Below are 23,801 nucleotides of genomic sequence, written 5' to 3' on the forward strand. Positions count from 1 at the left end.
GCAGTCACCCACAAGCCTGAGTTCCATCGCTGGGACCCACACAGTGGAAGGAAGGTGTAGGTTGTCCTCTGACCTCCACATGTGTGCCAAGGAGGTCACACACATCCATGCACACACATGTTTCAAAATTGTGTTAAAAACTTTTTGAGAAATTAAAATGGGATATGGAGTTAAGAAAAGACAAACTGAAAACAATCAAGCCTCCATTCAACCCTCTACCTTTAATTTTATTGTTTTCATTGAAATTTATGTACCTCCTATAAGTGTATGCTTATGTTTTCCTGGCCTCATAATGGGAGAAGATAATAAGAGGGTCACAGATACTTTTGCTGTACTGAGAATATGCTTATACTAAGGTATTACTTGCCATTTTTAGGAAATCCAATTTTAACTCGATGTCCTAATTTTTTCACTGTCTCAATTTAACGACCCAGCAATGAATCCTGAACTAGTTACTTGTGCACTGCTGTGACCTACACACATGACAGAAACAACTCAAAAAGAGAGAGGTTTGCTTTGTCTCCCTGTATGCATCTGGATGTTCCCGTCCACTGTAGCAAAGAAGGCAAGGAGATGTTCGTGATGGAGGAGGGGCGGAGACCACAGCACTTCACATGACCAGTGAAAAGAAAACACTCACAACCAGGGCAACAATTCAAAGGCTATTGCCTTACTTCTGCCAGCGAGGCTCCCCTTCTGAAGGCCCCATGGCATTCCCTAACAGAGTCACCGGGTGAAGAACAAGCATGTAAACCATGAGCCTGTAGGGATTATTTCAGATTCAACCCACTGCCTGCCTAGAACACTGAACCTTTACTCCTGTGAAGATAAATCCTTAGGATGGATGACACTACTTAAGAAGCAGCTCACGAATCTTGTCAGGTTTCCATTGACACAGCATAGTAAAAAACTTGGAGAGATGCTGCTTCATACCTTTGCAATTTTAGGCCACGTAAAAAGGGGCAATTGATGAACACGTGCAGCCCAGAACTTAATGAAGAAACCCAGCTGTGGTGGTTTGAATGAGAATGCCCCCCATTCACTCATATATTTGAATAGTTTGTCCCCACTTGGTGGAACTGCTTGAGAAGAGCTAGGAGGTTTAAAGAAGAGTACCACAGGGGGTGTGGTTTGAGGTTTTGGAAGACTTATGCCACTTTCCCATCTCTCTCTCTCTCTCTCTCTCTCTCTCTATATATATATATATATATATATATATATATATATATATATATATATATGTGTGTGTGTGTGTGTGTGTGAGAGAGAGAGAGAGACGTGTATATATATATATATATATATATATATATATATGTGTGTGTGTGTGTGTGTGTGTGTGTGAGAGAGAGAGACGTATATATATATATATATATATATATATATATTCAACTATATTTCTATATTTTTATCAGTCACTAGATCTTAAATTTTGATTGTGTCCTTCTAAATTTACTTCCATTCAAATTGCCCATAAGCACTGATTCAAAAGATAATCAAACATGAGACCCTATCTGACTTCCTAACAATGCATTTCTCATGTGTTGTTGCCAAAAAAGATTAGGCTCTAGTTTCCAAATGAGTTGAGTATATGGCTTATCATTTAGGGATAATAGACCCTTACATGGCATCTTAGAATCTTAGTCATTTGTTTCATTGATTTTTGCTATTCTATCAGTTATAAGATGAAATCTCAAGGTATTTTTGATTTGCATTTCCCTGATGGCTAAGGATGCTGATCATTTCTCTAAGTTCTCAGCCATTTGAATTTCTTCTTTTGAGAATTTTCTTTTAGTTCTGTACCATGTTTTTAAATTGGGTTATTTATATTCTTGATATCTGGTTTTGTGTTTGCTTTATATATTTTAAATATTAGCCTTTATCAGATGTATATGGGTCAATTCTGTAGGCTGCCTCTTTGTCCCAATGATCATTCTCTTTATCAGAAATTAGCTTTTCAATTTCATGAGGTCCCATTTACAAATTATACATATACTAATAGTATTCTGTTCAGAAAGTCTTTCATTCAGTCAGTCAGTGAGTTCAAGGCTATTCCCCACTTTCTCTCCCATCAGTTTCAGTAAATCTGATGTTTGAATCATTTGGAATTGAGTTTAGTGCCAGGTGATAAGTGTGGATCTATTGGATTACTCTACATGCAGCCATTCAGTTAGACCAGCATCATTTGTTGAAGACACTGTCTTTATTACAGTGTGCATTTCTGGGCTCCTTATTAAAAATTAGGTGTTTGTGGCTATGTGGATTTGTGTCTGGGTTTTCGATTAAATTACATTAATAAACCTGTCTATTTGTTTGCCCGCACTGGACTGTTTCTATTACTATAGCTCTCTACTACAACAAAGTTGGGGGTGGTGATACCTCTAGCAGTTCTTTGAGTATTATGGATTTTTTTTTTTGCTATCCTGAGGTTTTTGTTTTTCCATATGAAGCTGAAAATTGTTCTTTCAAGTATTGTAAATAATTGTGTTAGAATTTTATGAGGCCTTGCATCGAATCTTTAGATTGCTTTAGGTAGGATTTCATTTTTACTATATTAACTCCACTGATTGAAGAGCATGGGAGATCTTCCCATCTTCTGACATCTTCAGTGTCTTCATTCAGTGTCTGAAAGCCGTTAGCATACAAGTCTTTCACTTGCTTAGTTACCTCATGGTATGCTATGTTTTTTGAAGCTATTGTGAAAAGTATTGTCTTACTGATTTCTTTGTCGGATCTTTTCTGTTTCTAATGAGATGATCATGTGGTTTTTGTCTTTCAGTTTATCATTTACATTCATCAATATACATATATTGAACTATCTCTGAATCTCTGAAATGATATCTACTCGATCATGGTGGTGACTTCTTTTGATGTGTTCTTGTATTCGGTTTCCAATGATTTCACTGAGAACTTTTGCATCTATGTTCATAGGAAAATTGATCCGTAATTCTCTTCCTTTGTTAGATCTTTATGTGGTCTAGGTAACTGTGGCCTCATAATATGAATTGGGCAATATTCCTACTGTTTCTATTTTGTGGAAACATTTAATGAGTATTGCCATTAACTCTTTGAAAGTCTGTTAGAATTCTGTGCTAAAACAATCTAGCCCTTCAGTAGACTTAAAATCACTGCTCTTTTCACTATGGCTATAGGTCTGTTTAAATTGCTTACCAATCATGACTTAAACTTAGTAAATGGTATGTAACAAAATATTGTCTATTTATTTTAGATTTTCCAATTTGGTGGAGTACAACTTTTTGTTTGTTTGTTTGTTTGTTTGTTTGGGGTTTTTTTTGAGACAGGGTTTCTCTGTGTAGCCTTGGCTGTCCTGGAACTCACTTTGTAGACCAGGCTGGTCTCGAACTCAGATATCTGCCTGCCTCTGCCTCCCAAGTGTTGGGATTAAAGGCGTGCACCACCACCGCCCAGCAGTACAACTTTTTTAATGTTAATTTTTATTAGATATTTTCTTCATTTACATTTCAAATGCCTTTCCAACTTTTTAAAGTATATCCTTATGTTTGTCTGAGTTACCTCATTGTTCTCTGTTCTGCCCTCCCTTTCATCTTTTATTAATTTGGATAATCTCTCTACCTTTTATTTAATTTGGCTAAGGGTTGTCAATCTTTTTACTTTTTCTCAGAGAAGATTCTCTTTGTTTCATTAATTCTATATATCAGTTTATTTTCTTCTGTTTGGCTTATTGCTTTTATTTTGTTGGTTTCTGCCCTGAGTTTGAGGTGTCTTCTTATTTATGATTTGTGATGCTATTTTTCTTTGTGTTTTAAAGCTTTCAGGTTGCTTACTGGTATGGCATATCTTCAATTTCTGTATATAAGCACTTAGTCCTATGAACTAGTCTGTTAACAATCCATCTTTATTGTGTCCATATGTTTGGATATATTTTGTATTTGATTTTATTGAACTCCATAAAGTTTTAAATTTATTTCTTAGTTTCAGCCTTGACCCGTTTCTTTCATTCCATAGTGAGATGTTCAGTTTTAGTGATTTTGTAGGCTTCCTGTTGTTTCTGTTGTTGTTGATCTCCAACCTTAATCTGTGGTGGTCAGATAAATTCATAGTGTTATTTTGATTTTCTTGTATTGGTTGGAGCTATAAGACCAATATTTGATAATTTTGAAGAAAGTTCCATAAGGTGCTGAGAAGAAGGTATATTCTTTTATGTTTGGGTGAAGTATTCAATAAGTATTAGGTCCATATTTATTTATGCTATCAGCAGCATAATTTCTCTGTTTAGTTTTTGTCTAGAGGTTCTATTTATTGGTAAGACTGGGTCACTGTGTGAGAGTCTAGGTTAGTATGTGATTTAAGCTATAGTAGTAGTGTTTCTTTTGCAAACTTGGATGCTTGTGTGTTTGTCCTCCTAGTGGATTTTTCATTTGTTGAGTATGTAATATCCTTCCCTATCTCTTCTGTTCTGTTTTGGTTCGAAGTCTATTTTGTCAGATATTAAAATGACTACACCAGCTTGTTTCTTAGGTCTACTTACTTCAATATTTTTCCAACCCTTTATCCTAAGATGATGTCTATCCTTGAAGTTATGAGTGTTTCTTAGAAGAAGCTGAAGATTGATGGATCTTATTTTGGAATCCATTTGGTTAATCATTTTGTGTTTTAATTAGGAAATTGAGACCATTCATATTGAGAGGTAGCAATGGTCAATGATTGTTGATTTCTATTATGTTGTGTCCAGCCATCGACTCACATGCCTGGGTTCTAGTCTGGAAAGGCATCTTGGAAACCTGGAAGAGAAGAAGCTGGGGGGAGGGAGCGCTAGGTGGAGAGAGAGAGAGAGAGAGAGAGAGAGAGAGAGAGAGAGAGCGAGCTAAGACAATCCAGGTTCTGATCAAAGCTCAATTTTAATGTCAGCAAACACTCTTTATAAAGAAGAGAGGAGGCCCATCCCTAGCCATGCAAAGTTCCTTTGAAGTAGATAGGTCAGCCTTCTAGTGGGGACTCTCGGTGCTAACTCAGGAAAATCTTGGAAGAAAACCAGTTCAGCCTCAGGCAGGTTGGGCCTCAGGCAGGTAGTGGCACATCAAAGGAGCAGCACAGCCAGCCTTGCTAGGCTGGAAGGAGGTAACACTATTATTTGGATATGGGTGGTGGTGGTGGTGGTGTGTATTCCTTCTTTTGACTTTTCTGGCCTGGGATTAGTTAGTCCCTGTGTTTTCCTAGTTCTAGTTAACTACTTCAGGTTGAAATTTTTCTTCTAGCACTTTCTGTAAGGCTGAATTTGTGAGTATAATTACTTAATATTTGACTTTATCATAGAACGTCTTATTTTCTCCGTCTTCCAAAGGAGCTGCCACACTGATTTCCATAGTGGCTGTATGAGTTTGCATTCCCACCAGCAATGAATGAGGGTTGCTCTTACTCGATAACTTTCCCAAAATGAGCTATCACTTGTTTTCTGATGGGTGTAAGATGAAATCTCAATGTACTGTTGATTTACATTTCCCTGATGATGGCTAAGAATTTACATTAGCTAAGGATGAACATTTCTTTATTTCTCAGCAGTTTGAGTTTCCTCTATTGAGAATTCTCTGTTTAGATCTGTGCACTGCTTTTAATTCAGTTATTTTGTTTTCTTGATACCTACTTCTTAAGTGCTTTATATATTTTGGATACTAATCCCCCATCTTTCCCAATTTTGTAGGTGGCTGCTTTGTCTGAATGATTTTGTCCTTTACTATGCTGAAGCTTGTCAGTTTCATGGGGTTCCATTTATTAATGGTTTTCTATTCAGAAATTCTTTTCCTGAATCACCAAGTTCAAGGCTAATACCAACTATCTCTTCTATCAGATTCAGTGACTCTGGTTTTATGTTGAGGTCTTTGATCCATTTGGAGTTGAGTTTTGTGCAGAGTGATAAATATGAATCTATTTGGGTTCTAGTGTTCTAAATGCAGCTCTCCTGCTTGACCAGTACCATTTGTTGAAGAAGCTGCCATTTATCAAAAATTCGGACTCTATGGCCATGTGGATTTATGTCTGGGTCTTCAATGCAATTACATTGACCGATGTGTCTGTTTCTGTGCCAGCACTAGCCTGCTTTTATTACTATAACTCTGTACTACAATTTGAGGTCAGAAATGGTGATACTTTCAGCGGTTCTTTGAGTATTGTAGAATTGGCTAACCATTCTGGGTTTTGTCTTTCCCTAGGAAGCAAAAACTGACCTTTCAAGATCTATGAAGAATTGTGTTCAAATTTTTGGAGAGTTGCATTGAATTTTTAAATTGCTTTTGGTAGGATGATCATTTTTACTATGTTAATTCTGCAGATCCATGAGAAGAGGATATATTTCTATCTTCTGTTATCTTCTTCAATTTCTTTATTCAAAGCCTTAAAGCTTTTATTATATAAGTCTTTCACAAACTTGGTAGAGTTACCATAAGATATTTTATATTATTTACGGTTATTGTGAAAGGTGGTGTTTCCTTGATTTCTTTCTCAAGACATTCGTTATTTGTATATAAGATAGTTACTGTTTTTGTTTATTTTTGTTTTTGAGTTAGTTTTTTATCCTGCTATTTTGCTGAGAGTGTTTATCAGCTATAGGAATTTCATAAAAAATTTATTGGGTCACTTATGTATTCTATCATATCATCAGCAAATAAAGATACATTGACTTCTTCCATTCAAATTCATATCCCTTTGATCTCCTTCAGTTATTTTATAGCTCTAGCTAGGCTTCAGGTACTATAGTGAATAGATATGGAGAAAGTGAACTGATTTCAGTAGAACTACTTTGAGTTTCTCTCCATTAAATTAATGTTTGCTATCATTTTGCTGTGAACTCTCCTTAATATGTTGAGGCATGTCCCTTGTATCCCTAATCCCTCTAGGACTTCTTTCATGAAAGTGTGTTGGATTTTTGTCAAAGGCCTTTTATCCATCTATTTAGATGGCTATGTGGGTTTTTTTTTCTTTCTTTCTTTTTTTTTTTTTAATTTGGTTTGGTTGTTTGGTTTGTCTTTCAGTTTGTTTATACAGTGGGTTTTTTTAAAAACTCTATTTACAGACTTAAATATGTTGAATCATTCCTACATCTCTTGGATGAAACCTAGTTGATCATGATGGGTGATCTTTTTTGTGTTCTTGTATTAGATTTTCAAGTATTTTCTTGAGTATTTCTATGTTCATTAGGGAAATTGGTCTATAATTCTCTTCCTTTGTTGGATGTTTATGTGGTTTAGATATCGGGTAACTGTGGACTTGTAAGATGAATTGGACAATATTCCTTCTGTTTTTATTTTGTGGATTAAATTTATGTGTATTGGCATTAATTCCTCTTTGAAACGTCGATAAAATTCTGTACTAAAACCATCTGGCCCTGTCCTCCTCCCCTGTGAGGCAGGGAACAGCATCTTTTAATGACTACTTTTATTTCATTAGGAATTGTAGATTGGTTTGCATTGTTTATCTGATCTTGATTAAACTTTGGTGAGTGGTATATTGAGATAAAATTATCTATGACTTTTAGTTTTTCCAGTTTAGTGGGGTATAGGTTTTTTGTTTTGTTTTGTTTGTTTTGTTTTGTTTTGTTTTTCGAGACAGGGTTTCTCTGTGTTCCCTTGGCTGTCCTGGAACTCACTCTGTAGACCAGGCTGGCCTTGAACTCAGAAATCTGTCTGCCTCTGTCTCCCAAGTGCTGGAGTTAAAGGCTTGCACCACCACTGCCCGACTGGGGTGTAGGTTTTTAAAGTATGTCCTTATGATTCTCTGAATTTCCTCAATGTCTGGTGTTATGTCCCCCTTTTCATTTCTGCTTTTGTTAATTTGGACTCTTTTCCTCTGCAATTTATTAATTTTGATAAAAGGTTTTCGACCTTACTGATTTTCTCAAGGAATTAACTCTTTGTCTCATTGATTCTTTATACCAGTTTTCTTTGTTTGTTTGCTTATATTTTATTAATGATAGCCCTGAATATGATTATTTCTTGCCATCTAATTCCTTTGGAAGTGATACCTTCCTTTTGTTCTAGAGCTTACAGGTGTGATGTTAAGTTGTTAGGATGAGATTTCTCCAATTTCTCTATGTAGGCACTTAGTTCTTTGAACTTTTCTCTTAGAACAACCTCTGTTGTGTCCCATAATTTGAGTATTCATTATAATCCATTTTTAGAAGTTCTTTGATTTCTTTTTTTAATTTTGGCCCAGTTTTCATTTAGTAAGGAATTGTTCAGTTTCCAGAAGTTGGTAAGCTCTTTGTTGTCTGCTGCTGTTGATATACAGCTTTAATCTATGGTGGTCTGATAGAATGTAGGGCATTATTTCAATTTTCTTTTAACTGTTCAGACTTGCTTTGTATCAGAGTATGTGGTCAGTTTTGGAGAAAGTTCCATGAGGTGTTCAGAAGAAGGTATATTCTTTCATCCTTGGGTGAAATGTTCTACAAAAATCTGTTAGGTCCATTTTGTTTATAACATTACTTAACTCCAGAATTTCTCTGTTTAGTTTTTGCCTGGACAATCACTCTATTGGCTAGCGTGAATTATTGAAGTCTCCCACTAACAGTGTATAAGGGTGAATATGTGATTTAAGCTGAGGTAGTGTTTGTTTTGTTTTGTTTTTACAAGCTTGATTGCCTTCATGTTAGGAACACAGGTGTTGAGAATTTCAATGTCCTCTTGGTAGACTTTTCCTTTGATAGATATGTAATATCCTCCTCTATCTCTTCTGATTAATTTTCTATTTTGTCTATTTTGTCAGATATTAAAATGGATATACCAGCTTGTTTCTTAGGTGTATTTGCTTAGAATATGTTTTGGTTTCTTTTTTCCCAAAAGTTTGGTTTCTTTTATCCTGGGGTGATACCTAACCTTGTTGTTAAGGTTTGTGTCCTAGATATAACAAAAAGATGAATCCTGTTTTCACATTCATTCTGTTAGTCTGTGTCTTTTTATTTGGACATTAAGACGCTTGATGTTGAGAGATATAAATGATTCTTTTTGTTGTTGTTGTTGTTGTTGTTGTTGTTTTGTTTGTTTGTTTGTTTGTTTTGTTTTTCGAGACAGGGTTTTTCTGTCTAGCCCTGGCTGTCCTGGAACTCACTTTGTAGACCAGACTGGCCTCAATTTCAGAAATCCGCCTGCCTCTGCCTCCCAAGTGCTGGGATTAAAGGCGTGTGTCACCATGCCCGGCTCATGGCCAATGATTCTTGATTCCCATTTTTTTACTGTTGTTAATGGTGGTGATGGTGGTGGTGGTTTTGGGGGTATTGGGGGCGTTTTCCTTCTTTTGACTTTGCTGGTCTGGGATTATTTAGTTCCTGTGTTTTCATGGTTGTATTTAACCTCTTTAATTTGGAGTTTTCCGTCTTGTGCTTTATGTAGGGTTAAATTTGTGGGCAGATAATGCTTACATTTTTAAAAAATTTTTAATATTTTTTTATTACGTATTTTCCTCAATTACATTTCCAATGCTATCCCAAAAGTCTCCCATACCCCCCCCCACTTCCCTACCCACTCATTCCCATTTTTTTGGCCCTGGCGTTCCCCTGTACTGGGGCATATAAAGTTTGCATGCCCAATGGGCCTCTCTTTCCAGTGATGGCCGACTAGGCCATCTTTTGATACATATGCAGCTAGAGTTAAGAGCTCCGGGGTACTGGTTAGTTCATAATGTTGTTCCACCTATAGGGTTGCAGATCCCTTTAGCTCCTTGGGTACTTTCTCTAGCTCCTCCATTGGGAGCCCTGTGATCCATCCAATAACTGACTGTGAGCATCCACTTGTGTGTTTGCTAGGCCCCGGCATAGTCTCACAAGAGACAGCTATGAGGAATACCGAATGGCAGAGAAGCACCTGAAAAAATGTTCAACATCCTTAATCATCAGGGAAATGCAAATCAAAACAACCCTGAGATTCCACCTCACACCAGTCAGAATGGCTAAGATCAAAAATTCGGGTGACAGCAGATGGTGGCAAGGATGTGGAGAAAGAGGAACACTCCTCCATTGTTGGTGGGATTGCAAGCTTGTACAACCACTCTGGAAATCAGTCTGGCGGTTCCTCAGAAAATTGGACATAGTACTACCGGAGGATCCAGCAATACCTCTCCTGGGCATATATCCAGAAGATGTCCCAACCGGTAAAAAGGACACATGCTCCACTATGTTCATATCAGCCTTATTAATAATAGCCAGAAGCTGGAAAGAACCCAGATACCCCTCAACAGAGGAATGGATACAGAAAATGTCATACATTTACACAATGGAGTACTACTCAGCTATTAAAAAGAATGAATTTATGAAATTCCTAGCCAAATGGATGGACCTGGAGGGCATCATCCTGAGTGAGGTAACACAATCACAAAGGAACTCACACAATATGTACTCACTGAGAAGTGGATATTAGCCCAAAACTTAGGATACCCAAGATATAAGATACAATTCTCTAAACGCATGAAACTCAAGAAGAATGAAGACCAAAGTGTGGAAACTGTGCCCCTTCTTAGAATTGGGAACAAAACACCCATGGAAGGAGTTACAGAGACAAAGTTTGGAGCTGTGACGAAAGGATGGACCATCTAGAGACTGCCATATCCGGGGATCCATCCCATAATCAGCTTCTAAACGCTGACACCATTGCATACACTAGCAAGATTTTGCTGAAAGGACCCAGATACATTTTGTTTTATCATGGAACATCTTATTTTTCCCTATCTATGAATATTGAGGGGTTTGCTGGGTATAATAGTCTAGTCTAGTATCTGTGGTCTTTTAGAGTATGCAGCACATCTGTCCAGGCCCTTCTGACTTTGAGAGTCTTCACCAAGAAATTTAGTGTAATTCTAATAGGTTGGCCTTTATATGTTACTTGGTCTTTTTCCTTTTCAGTTTTTAATATTCTATGTTCTGTATGTGTGGTGTTTTGATTATTATGTGCTCAGGGAACTATTTAGTATTTTGTATGTTTCTTATACCCTCATAGTCATCTTATTTAGATTAGGAAAATTTTCTTCTATGTTTTTCTTTGTTTTCTTTTTTAATATTTCTATACATTTGACCTGGGTGTCCTCTCCTTCATCTATTCCTATTATTCATAGATTTGGTCTATGAATACGGTGTATTTGCTCTATTCCTGAGTAATTTGTGCCACATATTTTTAGATTTATCATTTTCTTTGACCAAGGTCTCCATTTCTTCTATCTTATCTTCAATACCCATAATTCCCTCTTTCATCTCTTATATTCTGCTGGTGAAACTTACTTCTGAGCTCCCTGTACAAGTTCCTAAATTTTTCCTTTCCAGATTCCCTTGTTTGAGTTTTTCTTCTTTATTCTATTTCCAGTTTCAGGTCCTATATTACGTGCGTGATTCATTTTCTTCCACTGTTTGTGGTTTTGAAGATTTCTGTAATGTATTTCATCTTTAAGAACCTCTATCCTAATCATAAAGGCTATTTTAAGGTCATTGTCTTGTACTTCAGCTATGTTGTGTTTCTCAGGGTCTACTGTAGTATGTTTGCACATCTGGTGAAGACACATTATTCTGGCTGTTTGAATTGTCTTTTTACCCTGACATCTACACACCTAGGAAACAAAAATCAAGGAAGAATACTTTCTGGTTCTTTTCTGGTTCTTAGGAGAATGTTGTGCTTTCTGTTACCTGGCAAAGACTATTCCTGTGATCCTGCTAGGACTACCCCTGACAACTCTAGATACAATATGTTTCTAGGTTTTGAGAGCTGATACTTAGGAATGGGCATGAGCTGAACAGGGGAGTCTGAGGAGGCCCACAGGAAAACAGCATATCTCACCAGGATCTGTATAATCCCCTGGAAATGGGGGTCGGGAGTGAGACACCACAGCAGAATGTCTTCTACAGACCTGGGGATAAGACCTGGGGTTGGAATTGAAATAAAGGAAAGAGAGTGAAGATCTGAAACTCACCTACCTGCTTTACTGGACTACTTGCCTCTTTGGCATGCTTAGTGGTGGGTTCTCAGGGAACAGTTGTTGCAGTTGGGGACTAGGATATGGGGATGCATGAGGGGAAGGAAGAATAGAGGGAGATCTGCTGGAGATGGTGGCAGAGAGGAAGTGGAGATCACTGAGGGTTATCTGTTTGAAGGATGAGACTGAGAGATTAGATTGGAGTGGAGGAGAGAAGAGGGAGGTGAAGCTCTAACTGCTTCGTTGGCCTGAGTGGCAGACGGAATCACCTGTCTGTGTTCTATGGAGAGACAAAATAATGAGGATCTGAGTTGGAAAGGAGGTGGGGAAGAACTGGGAGGATTTGGGAGGGGGAAGCCATAATCAGAACATGTAGTATGAAAAAAATCTATTTTCAATAAAAGAGAGCAGAACTCTAAATTCAATAATAATAATAACTTTAAAATCTAGTTTAAAAATGAGACAAAAATGTGAACCCTTCGTAAAAGGTGATACAAGATGGTAAATGAATGTGAAAAGGCATTCCATTTTATATGCTATTATAGAAATGAAAATTAAACCACAATGAAACTCAACTGCAACAATTGCCATGTCTAACAACTACACAATTATGCTGTCTGACATGGAAGAGACTGATTTTGTCGAGGCTTGACAAGAAGCACGTGGCACAGCTGACTCTGCTGGCAGAGTAAAATGCTTCAAGCACTGGCAGGGGAGCGGGAACAGACTTAAAAAAATAGTTAGAGTTGCATCTACCTTATGACTTGGTGATTTATATATATTCACCCAAAAGGAATAAAAGTATGGCCACAGAGAGAGTTAAATGTCATTTCCCAGAGCAGATTTAGTCATAAGTTCCAAAATTTGAAAACAACACAGTGTGATAAATGGGGAAAAGAAAAATCATTCATTACAATGAATCTTTTTATATTTTAAAAAGAACAAACCGGTGATAGACTAACAAAGCAGATGAACAAAATAAAAACACCAAAGGTTTTATCTTCTTAAAAGAGTCTGTTTAGTTCTGAAGAATTTCTAAAAATAAAAAGAACTCACTTAGGGTATGTGGAAACATATGGGTGGATCAGGGCAGGTGGTAAAGGCAGTGGTATAGCCAAAGGGATTTTATACATAATAGCAATGCCAAGTATCTTGACTGAGGTGGTATTTACCTGACTCAGGATAAATATAAAAATCAACACTATGCATGCAGCATAAGTGAATTTTATTGCACAAAAATTCTACTCCAGTTAGACATTTTAATTGCAGTAAAACACATGATATAAAGTAAATTATTAAATGTACAACTCGCTAGCTTCTGATATGTTCGTGAAAATTGTTTACCACAAATGTTGCCTACTTCCAAGAGTTTTTAATCTCCCTAAGGAAAACCCTATGCTCATTAAGTATTATTTTGTATTTCCTATCCCACCATCAGACTCCAGCAAATACATGCCTGCTTCCTTATGGGTTGGTGGACTCTTGAGTATTTTATAAAAATGAAACCATAATCTATGTCACCTGCATGTGGGCTTTTCACCTGGTGTGCTTACAAGGTCATCACACTGTAGCACACATCAGTAACTTATTCTATTTTACTGTGAAATAATATCCTGTGGTATAGGTACACCACAAAGTGTTTAGCCACTCGTGTAAGAGTGAAATTTGAATTCTTTCCACATTTCTGGTCATTATGTACAGCAATGCTACAAATAAATGTACATTTAGTTTTAAAAGGACGGTTTTTAATTCTTTGGCATCTATATCTGGAGTGGAATTGTCCAGCCACGCTGGTAAATGTGCTTACCTTCTTGAATAAACACCATCCTTCTTTCCAATACCCTCAATATACAAAGTATATTTTTAGTACCATCAGTAGACAAAGTTGCCTTGTCCATCCTTCTTTCCCACTGCTTTAATGCTACAGTTACAGCTGGTGTGAAATGTAACATGCCTCACTGTCCATTTTTTTTTTTTTTTTTTTTTGCTTTCCAGAGTGACCAAGCATCACTCCAGGTACTTATTAAACATATGCATGTTTTCTTTGGAGCAGTATGCATGGCTGGCAAATATTGTCTCTCAGCTTCTGTTGAAAAGAAGATGGAGAAACTTAACAGTGTTAAGATACAGTGTTACTCAAAGTGATACACAGACTAAATGTGGTCTATATCAAATGTCAACAGTTTTTTCCCTAAAAATGGACAAGACAATCCTCTAAATAAATTTCGTTTTCTTGACTTTTTTTGTTTGTTTGTGTTAAGTAAAACATGTTTTTTTTTTTTAATTTGTTCAAGAAACCACTGCCAAATCCAAAGTCATGAATACTTATCCCAATATTTTCTTCAACAAGTGTTATGGTTTTAGCCTTTATAGTAGGCCATCAATTTGTGGTTTTAACCCCCCCTTGGTGTGTGTGGTATGTGTATACATGTGTTCATATGCATGTGTAGATGAAGCCGAAAGGCTAATGTCTGGTGTTTTTCTCAATCACTTGTGCCTATTTTTTTGAGACAAGATCTTTCACTGAACCTGGAGCTTGACTGGCTGGGGACCTGCCTGTATAGGGATCATTCTAGCTCCCTAGGCCAGGTCTTAGGTAGGAATGCCAAGGATCTGAATTCAGGTCTTCATGCTTGCATGAAAACATTTTACCCACTGAGATATCCTCCCAGGCCACAGTTTGAATTAATATTTGTATGTAGTATTACATAAGCATACAATTTCATTTTCCATACACATATCCAGTTGTTCAGGAGCCAATTTTGAAATAACAATTCATTCTTCATTAAATGGTCTTGATATCATTGTCAAAAGTCAATTATCCATAGAAGTATGAATTTAATCCTACTTGTCTCTATGGCTATCCTTATACCAACACAGCACTGTTTTAATTATGCTCCCTTTGAAATAAGTTTTGAAGGCAGGATGTGTGAGTCTTCCAATTTTATTCTTTGGCAATGTTTCTTGAAATTTATTTAGAGGATTGTCTTGTCCATTTTTAGGGGAAAAACTGTTGGCACTTGATATAGACCACATTTAGTCTGTGTATCACTTTGAGTAACACTGTATCTTAACACTGTTAAGTTTCTCTATCCATGAAGATGGTATATCTTTCATTTATTTCAATTTTTGTTTTCAGTAATGCTTTGTAATTTTCTTTTTTTTTAGACATCTAGTTATTGCTTTCTGTCTTTTACAAACATTCTTCTATATACAGTCTTATACTAGTATTTGTGAATATAAATTTTCTTTCTCTGGAATGATTGCCAGGAGTGTAATTGCTAGCTTGTATGGTAATTGAGTGCTTATTTTTTTTCTAGTGTACCATTTTTATTAATTAGATTTGTTCTTTGACAATTTCACACATGTATACAATACATTCTAATTACTCTCACCCCATCCTCAATTAGCTTTGTAATTTCCAAATGCTACTCATCTCTATGATTAAATTTATTCCTAAGTATTTTATTCTTCTGAATTGTACAAATGAAATATTTTGCTTGTGCCATTCGTAAAGTTCAGTGGGTAAAGGCTCTTGCCTCCGAGCTAGAGAACCTAAGCTGGATCTGCAAGAACCAACTCCCACATTTGTCCTTTGACCTTCATATTTCAGCATGCTTTTGCCCCCTCCCCCCACACAATAAATAAATATAATAACATTTTCTGTAAATTTTTTTATTCATTTTAAATTTTTTTGTTACTTTTACATAAGAGTTGCCAACCCCTTCTGTGTTGAGCACATACCCTACAGCATTGGAATTTACAACTTGAGTGAATGTTCAGATTCATCATTTTTTATTTCCTGTGTGTATAATCATGTCATTACCAAACTTAGGTAGTTTTTTTTTTCTTGTCTCTCAATTTGGATACCTGTATTTCTTTTGTTTGTTAATTGGTCCTTTGTACAGCTTCCAATACAATTACAAACACTACTGAGAAATGTGGAATTCTTGTCTTACTCCTAATACTTGAGTGTTGTGAATTGCAGATATATTGTCATTTTAAGGGATAATTTACATATATTGTAGCTTTGGACAGGTGCAATCTAGAGAGCTTAGACTCAGGAATTCCTACCTTTCCTTTCCTCTTCTCTATTCTTCCTTCTTAGGTAAAGGAAAGGAGGATGGAAGAGAAAACGGGAGATATGGTAATATCATAGAAATTAGAAGAATACACAAATAGAGATAGGCTATCAAATTTACTCTTAAAAAACATTGTATAGCTATATCTTACATTGGCAGAAATTTTTATGATTAATGCAAGTTGAACTTATAACTTTACATTGGTACAGAATTTATAGAGTGATGCAGATATAAGATTTTCATTGGTGTGAAAATTTCTTACATTGATAAAAAAATTGAAATTGAACTGGGCGTGGTGGCACACGCCTTTAATCCCAGCACTCGGGAGGCAGAGGCAGGCGGATTTCTGAGTTCGAGGCCAGCCTGGTCTACAAAGTGAGTTCCAGGACAGCCAGAGCTATACAGAGAAACCCTGTCTCGAAAAACCAAAAAAAAAAAAAAAAAAATTGAAATTGTTGTTACTCTTTGATAGGCATTGTGCCTTTGCAACTCATGTAATACAAGAGTTAGACTCAGTCCTTCTGATAGCTGCCATTACAAACTGTTTAGGATGATCAAGTAACACAAGTTAAGTACCAGATAGTAAACTTATGGTTATCATATTAGATTCTGATTCAATTATAATAAAGTGTTTTTAATTTAGTCAAATGGAAAGGACTAAGAATAATTAAGGTGTAACAGTTCAGATATGCTTTGCATAGACAGTCTTCAAAAGCATCAGAAGACAACAGAATACCACATTTAAGGCCATTTTATTATTAAAGGTCATTTGACTAGAGACATGTCTGTTCCTGACAGCAGACCCTTCTTGGTTCAAAGAAGAAATTGAGCATCAGTGGAGTTTCTCCTGTTGTGCCAATATAGTCACTAGGCAAGAATTGCCTCAATTCATCTTCAGACAAAAATACTGTTCACGAAAAGGACATACTATGTGGAATAGTTGACTAATAGTTCTGCCAATACAGGATAAGCAGTCCTTCATAATTCTGCTTTACAAAGCTCTGTCAGATGATCCTGGGCCAGAAAGCTGAAGACTGATGCTCTAACGTTTTGAGGAATGAGGGACTGTCTAGGTAGTCAGCCATCTCTACAAATTGGTTAAGTTTTGGAAGTTATCTTTTGTGCTTCCTATATCTTCAGGTAATATTTAAGTCATTCTTGGACTTCTGATAAGGTTTAAAACTTGTTATAGTCTCATAGTCAACTCAAGTTGTTTAGCATTGAGAGAGATGATAAAGATTTAAGAGGATGGTTTTCAAATGATATTACAAACTAAAACCAGAACATAATTCAGGTATAGAATTGTAAGCTTTTAACGTTAAGATGGATGTTAGAGTGCTTTATCTAAATTGACAATTATGATGGACTTTGTGTTAGGTGTATCTTATATTTTATAATTTGCATAATTGTAATGGATGTGCTCAATTTAGATCTGAAAGAAAAGAGCCTTTTAATTGGACAAAACGGGAGAAACCTTGTGGGTTGTCCAGATGCCATTTTTATTCTGATGCTAATTCTGCTTCCACAAGGGGGTCTGCCCAGACAAAAAGTAGATCATGTACTCAGGTGATTTCATGTGAACCTTCTCCTCATTTTAACTGGTCAAATAAAGACTACAGCCTGTGATTGGTCAGTGGAAGGAAAATGTTGGGCTGGATGTATTAGAGAGTGGAGAAAGAGTAAGGAACAGAAAAGGAAGAAGATGGAGGAAAAAGAGGTGGAAGGAAGATGGAGCAGAGCCACATGGCTTGGAGAAGCTGCAAGTAGCCAGAAATCTCATAGCTGGAGAATAGAGTAGTGTAGTGGTAAATCTGCCCAATCTAGGCGTGCAGCTTATAAATATTATAACTGAGTTATGTGTTTTTACATGGGTATATTGGGGTTGGAAATTGACTGCAACACTTGAAGCTTCAGGCTTTCCTGCACAGGATGTGAGCTATGGTTTTGCAAGTGCCCTTCATCACGTGAGAAAACCGCTTCTGTTTCTACTTACCAGAGTATATTCATCATGAAGGGGACTGGGCTTTATCAATTGTTTGTTGTTTATTTTAAAACAGTTGGGGAGACCAGCACCGGGGTAGCTAGGGCGCAGGGTCGGCTGACACTCGCCAGCTACCCACAACACCCGCCACAGGATCTTAAGACTTCTGGTGAGTGGAACACAACTTCTGCTCCAGTCCAATCACGCGGAACCTGAGACTGCTTTGGTTCGGGAGGCAGAAATCCGGCCTGAGTAGGGCCACAAGCCTCTTCCGGTCTGAACAGCACCCGGGTAGCTAGAGCACAGGGTCTGCTGACACCCGCCAGCTACCCACGACACCTGCCACAGGATTTTGAGACTTCTGGTGAGTGGAAAACAGAGTCTGCTCCAATCTTTAAACAGTGACAACAATAACAACTAATCCCAGAGATTACCAGATGGCAAAAGGTAAACGTAAAAAGCTTACTAACAGAAACCAAGACCACTCACCATCATCAGAACCCAGCACTCCAACTTCGCCCAGTCCAGGGCACCCCAACACACCAGAAAAGCTAGACACGGATCTAAAAGCATATCTCACGATGATGGTAGAGGACATCAAGAAGGACTTTAATAACACACTTAAAGAAATACAAAAGAACACTGGTAAACAGGTAGAAGACATTAAAGAGGAAGCACAAAAATCCCTTAAAGAATTGCAGGAGAACACTGCTAAACAGGTAGAAGACATTAAAGAAGAAGTACAAAAATCCCTTAAAGAATTGCAGGAGAACACTGCTAAACAGGTAGAAGACATTAAAGAGGAAGCACAAAAATCCCTTAAAGAATTTCAGGAAAACCACACAAAACAGGTGATGGAATTGAATAAAACCATCCAAGACCTAAAAAGGGAAGTAGAAACAATGAAGAAAACCCAAATTGAGGCAACACTGGAGATAGAAACACTAGGAAAGAAATCTGGAACCATAGATACGAGCATCAGCAACAGAATACAACAGATGGAAGAGAGAATCTTAGGTGCAGAAGACTCCATAGAGAACATCGGCACGACAATCAAAGAAAATACAAAATCCAAAAAGATCCTAACTCAAAATATCCAGGATATCCAGGACAAAATGAGAAGACCAAACCTACGGATAATAGGAGTAGATGAGAATGAAGATTTTCAACTAGAAGGACCAGCAAATATATTCAACAAAATTATATAAGAAAACTTCCCAAACCTAAAGAAAGAGATGCCCATGAACATACAAGAAGCTTACAAAACTCCAAATAGACTGGACCAGAAAAGAAATTCCTTCCGACACATAATAATCAGAACAACAAATGCACTAAATAAAGATAGAATACTAAAAGCAGTAAGGGAAAAAGGTCAAGTAACATATAAAGGCAAGCCTATCAGAATTACACCGGATTTTTCACCAGAGACTATGAAAGCCAGAAGGGCCTGGACAGATGTTATACAGAAACTAAGAGAACACAATTTCCAGCCCAGGATACTATACCCAGCCAAACTCTCAATTACCATAGATGGAGAAACCAAAGTATTCCACGACAAAACCAAATTCACACATTATCTTTCCATGAATCCAGCCCTTCAAAGGATAATAACAGAAAAAAAAACAATACAAGGACGGAAACCACGTCCTAGAAAAAGCAAGAAGGTAATCCCTCAATAAACCTAAAAGAAGACAGCCACAAGAACAGAACACCAACTGTAACAAAAAATAATAGGAAGCAACAATTACTTCTCCCTAATATCTCTTAATATCAATGGACTCAACTCCCCAATAAAAAGACATAGACTAACAGACTGGCTACAGAAACAGGACCCAACATTTTGCTGCTTACAGGAAACTCATCTCAGAGAAAAAGATAGACACTACCTCAGAATGAAAGGCTGGAAAACAATTTTCCAAGCAAATGGTAGGAAGAACAAGCTGGAGTAGCCATTATAATATCTGATAAGCTTGACTTCCAACCCAAAGTCATCAAAAAAGACAAGGAAGGGCACTTCATTCTCATCAAAGGTAAAATCCTCCAAGAGGAACTATCAATTCTGAATACCTATGCTCCAAATACAAGGGCAGCCACATTCATTAAAGAAACTTTAGTAAAGCTCAAAGCACACATTGCACCTCACACAATAATAGTCTGAGACTTCAACACACCACTTTCACCAATGGACAGATCATGGAAACAGAAACTAAACAGGGACACAGTGAAACTAACAGAGGTTATGAAACAAATGGATCTGACAGATATCTACAGATCATTTTATCCTAAAACGAAAGGATATACCTTCTTCTCAGCACCTCACCGTACCTTCTCCAAAATTGACCACATAATTAGACACAAAACAAGCCTCAACAGATACAAAAATATTGAAATTATCCCATGCATCCTATCAGATCACCATGGACTAAGGCAGATCTTCAATAATAAAATAAATAATAGAAAGCCAACATTCATGTGGAAACTGAACAACACTCTCCTCAATGATACCTTGGTCAAGGAAGGAATAAAGAAAGAAATTAAGGACTTTCTGGAGTTTAATGAAAATGAAGCCACAACATACCCAAACTTATGGGACACAATGAAAGCATTTCTAAGAGGAAAACTCATAGCTCTGAGTGCCTCCAAAAAGAAACTAGAGAGAGCACACATTAGCAGCTTGACAACACACCTAAAAGCTCTAGAACGAAAGGAAGCAAATTCACCCAAGAGGAGTAGACGGCAAGAAATAATCAAACTCAGGGGTGAAATCAACCAAATGGAAAGAAGAAGAACAATTCAAAGAATCAACCAATCGAGGAGCTTCTTCTTTGAGAAAACCAACAAGATAGATAAACCCTTAGCCAGACTCACTAGAGGGCACAGGGAAAGCATCCTAATTAACAAAATCAGAAATGAAAAAGGAGACATAACAACAGACCCTGAAGAAATCCAAAACACCATCAGATCATTCTACAAAAGGCTATACTCAACAAAACTGGAGATCCTGGATGAAATGGACAAGTTTCTAGACAGATACAAGGTACCAAAGTTAAATCAAGATCAGGTTAATGATCTAAACAGTCCCATATCCCCTAAAGAAATAGAAGCAGTCATTAATAGTCTCCCAACCAAGAAAAGCCCAGGACCAGATGGGTTTAGTGCAGAGTTCTATCAAACCTTCAAAGAAGAACTAATCCCAATTCTTCACAAACTATTCCACAAAATAGAATCAGAAGGTACTCTACCCAACTCATTCTATGAAGCCACAATTACTCTGATACCTAAACCACATAAAGACCCAACAAAAATAAAGAACTTCAGACCAATTTCCCTTATGAATATTGATGCAAAAATCCTCAATAAAGTTTTCCCTAACCGAATTCAAGAACACATCAAAACAATCATCCATCTTGACCAAGTAGGATTCATCCCAGGGATGCAGGAATGGTTCAATATACAGAAATCCATCAATGTAATCCATTATATAAACAAACTCAAAGACAAAAACCACATGATCATCTCGTTAGATGCTGAAAAAGCATTTGACAAAATCCAACACCCATTCATGATAAAAGTCTTGGAAAGATCAAGAATTCAAGGCCCATACCTAAACATGATAAAAGCAATCTACAGCAAAACAGTAGCCAATCCCACTAAAATCAGGGACTAGACAAGGCTGCCCACTCTCTCCCTACCTATTCAACATTGTACTTGAAGTCCTAGCCAGAGCAATTCGATAACAAAAGGAGATCAAGGGGTTACATATTGGAAAGGAAGAAGTCAAAAAAGCACTTTTTGCAGATGATATGATAGTATATATAAGTGACCCTAAAAGTTCCACCAAAGAACTCCAAAGCCTGATAAACAGCTGCAATGAAGTAGCTGGATATAAAATTAATTCAAGCAAGTCAATTGCCTTTCTGTACACAAAGGATAAACAGGCTGAGGAAAATATTAGGGAAACAACACCCTTCTCAAAAGTCACAAAAAATATAAAATAACTTACTGTGACTCTAACTAAGGAAGTGAAAGATCTGTATGATAAAAACTTCAAGTCTTTGAAGAAAGAAATTAAAGAAGATCTCAGAAGATAGAAAGATCTACCATGCTCATGGTCTGGCAGGATCAATATAGTAAAAATGGCTATCTTGCCAAAAGCAATCTACAGATTCAATGCAATACCCATCAAAATCCCAACTCAATTCTTTAACGAATTAGAAAGGGCAATCTGCAAATTCATCTGGAATAACAAAAAACCTAGGATAGCAAAAATTCTTCTCAAGCATAAAAGAACCTCTAGTGGAATCACCATGCCTGACCTAAAGTTGTACTACAGAGCAATTGTGATAAAAACTGCATGGTACTGGTATAGTGACAGACAAGTAGACCAATGGAATAGAATTGAAGACCCAGAAATGAATGCACACACCTCTGGTCACTTGATCTTCGACAAGGGAGCTAAAACCATTCAGTGGAAGAAAGACAGCATTTTCAACAAATGGTGCTGGAACAACTGGTGGTTATCATGTAGAAGAATGTGAATTGATCCATTACTATCTCCTTGTACTAAGATCAAATCTAAGTGGATCAAGGAACTCCACATAAAACTAGAGACAGTGAAACTTATAGAGGAGAAAGTGGGGAAAAGCCTCGAAGATATGGGCACAGGGGAAAAATTTCTGAGTAGAACAGCAATGGCTTGTGCTGTAAGATCGAGAATTGACAAATGGGACCTCATGAAACTGCAAAGCTTCTGCAAGGCAAAAGACACCGTCAATAAAACAAAAAGGCCACCAACAGATTGGGAAAGGATCTTTACCTATCCTAAATCAGATAGGGGACTAATGTCCAATATATATAAACAACTCAAGAAGGTGGACTCCAGAAAATCAAATAACCCCATTAAAAATGGGGCTCAGAGGTAAACAAAGAATTCTCACCTGAGGAATACTGAATGGCAGAGAAGCACCTGAAAAAATGTTCAACATCCTTAATCATCAGGGAAATGCAAATCAAAACAACCCTGAGATTCCACCTCACACCAGTCAGAATGGCTAAGATCAAAAATTCAGGTGACAGCAGATGCTGGCGAGGATGTGGAGAAAGAGGAACACTCCTCCATTGTTGGTGGGATTGCAAGCTTGTACAACCACTCTGGAAATCAGTCTGGCGGTTCCTCAGAAAATTGGACATAGTACTACCGGAGGATCCAGCAAAACCTCTCCTGGGCATATATCCAGAAGATGTCCCAACCGGTAAGAAGGACACATGCTCCACTATGTTTATAACAGCCTTATATATAATAGCCAGAAGCTGGAAAGAACCCAGATGCCCCTCAACAGAGGAATGGATACAGAAAATGTGGTACATTTACACATTGGAGTACTACTCAGCTATTAAAAAGAATGAATTTATCAAAGTCCTAGGCAAATGGATGGACCTTAATGAGTGAGGTAACCCAATTACAAAAGAACTCACACAATACATATTTACTGATAAGTGGATATTAGCCCAGAATTTAGAATACCCAAGATATAAGATACAATTTGCTAAACACATGAAACTCAAGAAGAATGAAGACCAAAGTGTGGACACTTTGCCCCTTCTTAGTATTGGGAACAAAACACCCATGGAAGGAGTTACAGAGACCCAGTTTGGAGCTTAGATGAAAAGATGGACCATCTATAAACTGCCATATCTGGGTATCCATCCCATAATCAGCTTCCAAACGCTGACACCATTGCATACACTAGCAAGATTTTGCTAAAAGTATCCAGATATGGCTGTCTCTTGTGAGACTATGCTGGGGCCTAGTAAAC

Source organism: Mus caroli, unplaced genomic scaffold (genome assembly GCF_978045245.1).
Source record: "Mus caroli unplaced genomic scaffold, Mus_caroli_1 scaffold_3, whole genome shotgun sequence".
Classification (NCBI taxonomy): Eukaryota; Metazoa; Chordata; class Mammalia; order Rodentia; family Muridae; genus Mus; species Mus caroli.